An 8,916-nucleotide genomic window follows, 5' to 3' on the forward strand; every position below is an offset into this window, starting at 1 on the left:
AAGTCAAGGATTCCAACTTAAAATTTCTTAGGTCTCTTTCAAAGGAATGGAAGCCCATGACTGTCTCTTTGAGAAATTCTCAAGATTATAAGAACTTCACACTTGAAAGATTATATGGAATTCTGAAGACTTATGAACTTGAAATGGAGCAAGATGAGCTGTTGGAAAAGGGAAAGAGAAAAGGAGGAACAGTTGCTCTTGTAGCTGATAGTGAGAAGATGGAAGCCAGGAATGAGGAGAAGACAATGCCAAGTCTCAAAATTGGCACAAGCAAATCAGAATCAAGCAAGGGTAAAGAGCAAGTTGCTGAGGATGAAGACAATTCCAGTCAGGATGAATCTGATGATATTGAAGAACATTTGGCCTTTCTGTCCAGGAGGTTTGCAAAAATGAAGTTCAGGAAAAACACAAAGTTCACTAAGCCAAACAAAAACATGGTGGACAAATCAAAGTTCAAATGTTACAACTGTGGCATTAGTGGACACTTTGCAAGTGAGTGTAGGAAGCCAAATTCTGAGAAAAAGAAATTTAAGCAAGTTGATTACAAAAAGAAGTATTTTGATTTGCTCAAACAAAAGGAAAGAGCTTTTCTCACTCAAGATGATTGGGCAGCAGATGGGGTAAATGAAGATGATGATGTGGAATATGTCAACCTAGCCCTGATGGCTAATTCTGATGAAAATGAAACTAGTTCATCAAGCAACCAGGTAATTACTACTGATCTCTCTCAGCTTTCTAAACATGAATGCAATGAAGCCATAAATGATATGACCAATGAATTATATCATTTGCGTTTTTCCCTTAAATCACTAGCAAAAGAAAACACTAGGATCAAGGAGAATAATGTGTTTTTAAGTGATAGGAATGCTGTGTTAAAGGATCAGGTAATTGAGCATGAAAAGATAAAACTTAAATGCTTGACTGTTGAGAGTGAACTAGCAGAAGCTGTTAAGAAAGTAGAAATTCTTTCTACACAGTTAGAAAGTGAGCAAGAGGTAATCAAGGCCTGGAAAACATCTAGGGATGTTAGTGTTCAGATTGTAAAGGTTCAGGGAATTGAATCATTCTGTGAGGATGCCTGGAAGAAAAACAAAAAGGAGTTAGAATTAATTGATGGATTGTCAACGGATGTGGAATCAACGGATGATGAAAGTTATCCATTAAAGGAAGAAAAGGAGCATCCGTTGAAGGCTCATCAATTAAAACAGGAAAGTTCTTTTAAAAATAAAAATCTCAAAAAAAAGAATGATTCAACTCTCAAGAACTTTGTCAAAGAAGGAGCTAGCACATCCAGAGATGTCAGTAAGCTGAATATAGGACACATGACTTTAGATCAGCTAAAAGATAGGCTTAAGTTGGTTGAGGATAAGAAGGAAACTAAAAGAAAATCTAAAAGAAATGGGAAGGTAGGGATTAATAAACATAACAATTACACACCTGATAGGTATGCTCCTAGAAAAAGCTGTGTGCATTGTAAAAGTGTTAATCACCTATCTGATAATTGCAAATCTGTTAAAAATGCTCCCATGCCTTCAAATCCCTCCATGTCTAACATGTCTATGTCACCTCTGCATGCTATGCCTGTTATGTCTCACCAGAATCCCCATGCATATTTTGCAAATATGCCATATATTAACAATCCTTATTTTACTGCATTTAGTATGCCTCAAATGCCATACAATATGCCTATGTGGAATAACATGTTTGCACAACCTATGCCTTATCAAATTCAATCAAATGTGTTAAATGATTCTGTGACTAACCCTACACTTCAACCAACCACATCTGAGACCAAGGTTGACCCAAAGTTACCTAAGTCAAAAGATGCAGGAGGAATGAAGTCTAGGAAAAAGACTAACAAGGCTGGACCCAAGGAAACTTGGGTACCAAAATCAACTTGATTGATTTTGTTGTGTGCAGGGACAAAGAAGGAATCTATGGTACTTGGACAGTGGTTGTTCAAGACACATGACAGGAGATTTCACCCTGCTCACAGAGTTTAAGGAGAGAGCTGGCCCTAGCATAACCTTTGGAGATGACATCAAAGGATTCACTATGGGATATGGCTTGATTTCAAAAGAAAATGTCATCATTGATGAAGTTGCATTGGTTGATGGTCTCAAACATAATTTATTGAGCATCAGTCAACTATGTGACAGAGGGAATACTGTTTCCTTCAATTCTGAAGCCTGTATTGTCACAAGTAAAAAGGAAAATAAAGTGGTTCTAACTGGAGTTAGAAAAGGGAATGTGTACTTAGCTGATTTCAACTCTACAGATGCAGAATCCATTACTTGTCTTCTCAGCAAAGCAAGTCCAGTTGAAAGTTGGCTATGGCACAAGAAGCTGTCCCATTTGAATTTCAAGATAATGAATGATCTAGTCAAAAAGGACTTAGTTAGAGGAATGCCTCTGGTGGAATTCACAAGGGATGGACTGTGTGATGCTTGTCAGAAAGGAAAGCAAAAGAAAGTATCATTCAGTAAGAAGCTTGAATCTGCAATTGATGAACCACTACAACTTCTACACATGGATCTTTTTGGACCAGTCAATGTATTGTCAATTTCAAGGAAAAGATACTGCCTAGTGATTGTAGATGATTTCTCAAAGTTTTCATGGGTTTATTTTCTTAGATCAAAAGATGAAGCTAGTGAAATCATCATCAATCATATCAAGCAAGTCAACAATCATCCTGATTTCAAAGTAAGGAATATTAGGAGTGACAATGGAACTGAGTTCAAGAATTCAACCATGAAGTTGTTCTGTGAAGAAAGTGGGATCATGCATGAGTTTTCAGCTCCAAGAACTCCACAACAAAATGGTGTGGTAGAAAGGAAGAACAGATCACTAATTGAAGCTGCAAGGACAATGCTTGAAGAGTCAAAACTCCCAACTTATTTTTGGGCTGAGGCTGTTAACTGTGCATGTTACACTCAGAATATTTCTCTAATCAATCAGGCAAAATGCATGACTCCCTATCAATTATTCAAGAGAAGAAAACCAACTTTAAACTTTCTACATGTCTTTGGTTGCAAATGCTACATCTTAAGGAATCAATCTGATCACAAAGGGAAGTTTGATGCAAAGGCTGATGAAGGAATATTTGTTGGTTATTCTGCTGGAAAATCATATAGGGTCTATAATCTAAGAACCAACATTGTCATGGAATCTGTACATGTTGTGTTTGATGACAAAAAGATTGATGGACTAACAGATGAGGGACATCATGAAGGACTCAAATTTGACAACATTGAGATATACTGTGATGATAGTGAAGATGAGAATGATAAAGAAGGCATCTCAAGAAGAATTCAGAATCTGCCTTTGGATAATGCACAGAATGCTGCATCCGTTGAAAGTCATAATTCAGCTTCCGTTGAAAGAGGCAATGCAGCATTCGTTGAAAGATAAAGTGCATCATCCGTTGAAGTTCATAATGAAGCATCCGTTGATCACAGTCTGTCAACGGATAATCAATTCACTTCATCAGTTGATAGAGCTCCCAATTCCTTTCAAAGGATCAGCAACTCAGGGGGAGTTTCAACAAATCAACATTCTATCTCACATCATGACAATACTGAGACAACCTCATCTAGGGCTAATCTACCACCTCAAAGAAAATGGACCAAGAATCACCCTTTTGAACTGATCATTGGTGATGCTACATCAAAAGTACAAACTAGAAGGGCTACTCAAGATGAATGTCTGTATAGTAGCTTTCTATCACAGGAGGAACCTAAGCGAGTGGAAGAAGCTCTATTGGATCCAGATTGGATTTTAGCAATGCAAGAGGAGCTAAACCAATTTGAGAGGAACAAAGTATGGAAGCTGGTACCCAAGCCAAAGAACAAGAGTTCTATTGACACAAAATGGGTATTCAGAAACAAGATGGATGAAAATGGCATTGTCATAAGGAATAAAGCCAGATTGGTTGCTAAAGGCTATTCTCAACAAGAGGGAATAGATTTTGATGAAACATTTGCTCCAGTTGCCAGACTTGAAGCCATCAGAATCTTTCTAGCCTATGCAGCTAATGCCAATTTCAAAGTCTATCAAATGGATGTCAAGAGTGCATTTCTAAATGGGGAATTGGAGGAAGAAGTTTATGTAAGCCAACCTCCAGGTTTTGAAGATCCAAATTTTCCAGACTATGTGTATTATCTGTTGAAAGCACTCTATGGACTAAAGCAAGCACCTAGAGCCTGGTATGAGACTTTGTCAAAGTTCCTTCTAGATAATCACTTCATAAGAGGTACTGTTGACAAAACTCTCTTCTTTAGAAATGTTAATGGCTCTAAGATACTTGTACAAATTTATGTAGATGATATTATATTTGGATCTACAGATGATAAGCTTTGTAAAAAGTTTGCTAAATTAATGCAAAGTAAATATGAAATGAGCATGATGGGAGAGCTAACTTACTTTCTTGGTTTACAAGTTAAACAAGTTAGTGGTGGAATTTTCATTAGTCAAACTAAATATATTTATGATCTTTTAAAGAAGATTGACTTAATGGACTGTTCACCTGCAAAAACTCCCATGGCCACTGCCACTAAGCTTGAATTAAACAAGGCTGAAAAGTCTGTGGATATTACAAGTTATAGAGGCATGGTTGGCTCACTTTTATATTTAACTGCTAGTAGACCTGATATAATGTTCTCTACATGTCTCTGTGCTAGATTTCAAGCTGACCCTAAAGAATCTCACTTAGTGGCTATTAAAAGAATTTTCAGATATCTCAAGGGGACTCCAAATCTAGGAATTTGGTACCCTAGAGAGTCTGGTTTTGATCTAATTGGCTACTCAGATGCAGATTATGCAGGTTGCAAAATAGACAGGAAAAGCACAACAGGCACCTGTCAATTTCTAGGGAACAAGCTTGTATCATGGTTCAGCAAGAAGCAGAATTATGTTTCCACATCAACAGCTGAAGCTGAGTACATTACTGTTGGTAGTTGCTGTGCACAGATACTATGGATGAGGAATCAACTATTTGACTATGGTCTGACTGTTGACAAAATTCCAATATTCTGTGACAACACAAGTGCCATTGCCATTACTGAAAATCCAGTGCAGCACTCAAGAACCAAGCACATTGATATCAAGTACCACTTCATTAGGGAACAAGTGATGAAAGGTACAGTGGAACTTCATTTTGTTCCAAGTGAAAAGCAGATTGCAGACATATTTACCAAGCCACTTGATGAATCAACATTCACAAGATTAGTAAGTGAGTTAGGTATGCTTAATTATTCATAATCTATGTCATCTATATAATCTGTCTTGAAGCCTGAAATGAATTTGTTACAAGGAACAAAGCTGGCTTTAATTAAGACTTATCCTATCAACGGATATTCTATATCCGTTGAAAGCCAAAATTGTTCTATCAACGGATGTTCATTATCCGTTGAAAGACAAATACATTTCTGGTAATTTTATCCTTTAACGGATAAAATGGTGTTGTTCATCAACGGATAACTATTTCCCTTATCCGTTGAAGTGTCACGTCAGTTACTATAAGTGAGTCACAGCCGTTGATTCTTTTACTCAACCGTTGATACAGATATACAGTGTTGTATGTATTTGTATTTAAGGTAGTTTTCAGAATTTCTACAGTTTTATTTATTCTTGAACGGCTGTAACTTACTTAAAAGTATCATTTAATCATTTTATTTACGTTTTAATTCAAGAAAGTATAAAACCCAATTGAACTCTTATTCTCACTTTACGCTTTCTTGTAATTCTTATTCTCTTTCTCTCTAAATTCTCAAGTTTTTCTCTGCAACCTATACTCACAACAATGGCACCAGTAGTCAAAATTATGTCTCAAACAGGATTTGTTTATGAAAAGAATAATTTCATAGCTTTGGTTGAAAAAAATGAAGCCCGTTCTGATTATCACAAGATGATGGACTTCATCAAAAACTGCAAACTAAGCTATGCAATGCTGGAAGCCCCAACCATCTACTGTGAGGTGATTGAGGAGATTTGGACAACTGCAGAGTTCAACTCCACAGATATGACTATTGCCTTCTCTCTCAAAGGTAAGGACTATTGCATTAATTGTGATGATATACAATCTTGCTTTAAGTTGCCTGAGAATAATGCCATGACACCACACACTGATAAAGATGTCTCTGCTATGCTAGATTCCATAGGCTATGCTTTTGATTCTGCTAGTTTAGGTAGTATTAGAAGGAAAGGCCTTAGGAAAGAAAGAGTTTTCTTGGAGATGCCTTTATTAAGGTTTTCTCTGGGAAGATTAGCAATTTTGATGCTATCACTTCATCTCTTGTTAATATGCTCTATATGCTAGTTTCTGATAGGTACTTTAATTTTAGCAACTGTGTTATGCTAGAATTAGGTTCCAGATTAGGTAACAAAGCTAATAGACCACATAACATCTACTATGCTAGATTCTTTATGTTATTGGCTAACCATGTTGCTGAAGGTTTGGTTATATCCAATGAGAATAATAAACTCAAATGATGGGCACAAGAGAAAAGGGTCCTTGCAGACCTTTTGAGAATGAACCTCAACAGCCAGGTGCCATTGGTATACTTGCCAATCATGAATGCACCACAGGTAAGCGAGGTAAATACTTCTATAACTCCTACTATTTCCAACCCCAATATTTCTTTGCCTTCTAGTGTGGCTATGGAACCTGTGTCTTTGTCCAAACAGGCTCCTACCAAAGCCACCAAATCTAAAGTTTCCAAAGTCAAGTCAAAGAAACCTACCTCTGTTGTTTCTCAAAAGACAACAGTTGTAACAACTACCATAAACCCTGAAGGGAGTGAACAGGGTGTGAGTGGTGAGGGGAGGGGTGAACATCAAAAAGCCCCCCAGGATAAGGTGGGAGAGGTGAGTGGTACCCAAACCAGCCAAGCCACAGTCTCTCAAAAGACTGTGGTGGTTCAAAAGGAGTCCAACACATCCCTAGTTGCATCCTCCCAAAAGGTTGTAACTATAGAAAATAGTCCCCAACCAGGGACATAGAACAAAAGAGGGAGGGACACTGAAGCCACACATTCACCATTTAAAGCCTTTTCAAGGAAGAAGAAGGCCAAGACCCTAGTTTCCACACAAGGGACACACACAGCACAGATACATCCACCTGTATCTGTGCCTTCTCAAATTCAGCTTGATGTGATTTTAGCAAATATGGAATCACAGCCCCATTCTCTCAATATAGAAACACACCATTCATCAAACTCTCCAACACCCTCTCTGGATGTGGATATGATATTCACATCAATTCCTGATTCTCCCTCATTAAAACTCAGGGAGGAGCCCCACTCAAAACCTGGTGATCATCATCTTTTAGATGATTTGTTGGATCATCAGCCAATTCTTTCAGATGTAGTTGCAGAATCTGTGTCACCACACTTAAAATCAATCCACACAGATTCAACAATTATGTCACTTTCTATATCTACATCTTTTCCTTCTTAACGGATATCTCTCATCCGTTGACAAGTGGTTCTTCTTCAACGGATAAGCTTAACAGCAGTTATCCGTTGATACCATCAGTTTCCACTTCAACGGATATTCCCTATCCGTTGATGGTCTCTACACACTTAACAGAAACAATTCCAACTGTAGAGGACATGGCAACTGTACAATCACTTTTAGGTTTGAGGGAAGGGAGTGATCTTTTGAGTGAGAGACTGGGTTGCTCCCAGGCAAAAGGAGAGGTTGAGAGTCACCATATGCATGCTATTTCTTCCAGCATGGCAAAAGTGAGTGAGAGGACTGCCACCTTAGAAGGTGAAGGTGAGGGTGTGAGGGTGTGTGTGAGCCAGGGGGAGCCCCTGATGCAAGAACAGAGAGAAATTGAGAGAAAGGCAGGTACAGAAGCTATAAAGGTGGATCCAGCCATTGCTAGTGAGTTAATGAAAGTGGATGATGCAGAAAAAGAAAGACAATTTCAGCAACATTACAAAGCTGTCATTGATAACATTTCCTTGGATGCTGACACTTTTACTCACCCTGTTTCAGCCTATCAATTATTGGCTGCACAGGGCAATGTGGAGGCAGAACAGACACTACACATTGTACACACTTCAGAATCTCTTCTCAGAGACAAAGCTGCTGTCAACAGGCTGTCTTCTCAAGCTGGTGAGCCATCTGAAGAATTTGGAGTAAATTCTAATGATGATGACTCTAATTCTTTAAATGAGAGCATGAACTTAGGGGGAGTAGCAGGCCCAAGTTCTGTTCCTGATCTTCCTGCATGGGCAAGGGCAAAACCATCAATACCAGGAGAGTTTGGTGTCACTTTGGTCAGACAAGTCATGACAATTCAGAAGGCCCTTCAGGAGACTCAAGATGCTGGTACCAAGGCAATTCTTCAAGCTCATCTGGAATCTCTGCATCTCTTGCAGTTGCAGCATTACCAGCAAAATCTAAGTGTGGATGAGCTCAAGCAGGACATTGCTGATCTGAAATCCTACAATGCTGAGAAATTGGATTCAGTTATACCCTATGGTACTATGCAAGATTTGTTGGGGAGACTGAGGAAAGCATCTGATGCTGACAAGAGGCTGGCCAGATTGGAAGATAGGGTTCAAATCATTGAAGACTCTATGGTCACCATTCTTCAGAATCAACAAACTCAAACAAATCTACTCATGCAGCTGGCAAAAGCACAAGGCTTGACCCCTACCCTTGATGATAACAAAAAGGGGGAGAATAAAGGGGAAGGGGAAGGAGAGCCATCTACAACAGTTCAGATTTCTCAAGTGCTAGTTCCTGTCATCACAACTTCTCCAACTATTCAAGTCAAAGGAAAGCTAGATGGAATTGATCTAATCCAGATAGCAACAGCTGAATTGCAAGTCAAAGAGCAAAGGAAGAAGATTGATGAAAAGATGCAACTAATATTTGGTTCTACAACTTCTCAATCACAATCTG

The sequence above is a fragment of the Apium graveolens genome, chromosome 4 (genome assembly GCF_009905375.1).
Source record: "Apium graveolens cultivar Ventura chromosome 4, ASM990537v1, whole genome shotgun sequence".
Lineage (NCBI taxonomy): Eukaryota > Viridiplantae > Streptophyta > Magnoliopsida > Apiales > Apiaceae > Apium > Apium graveolens.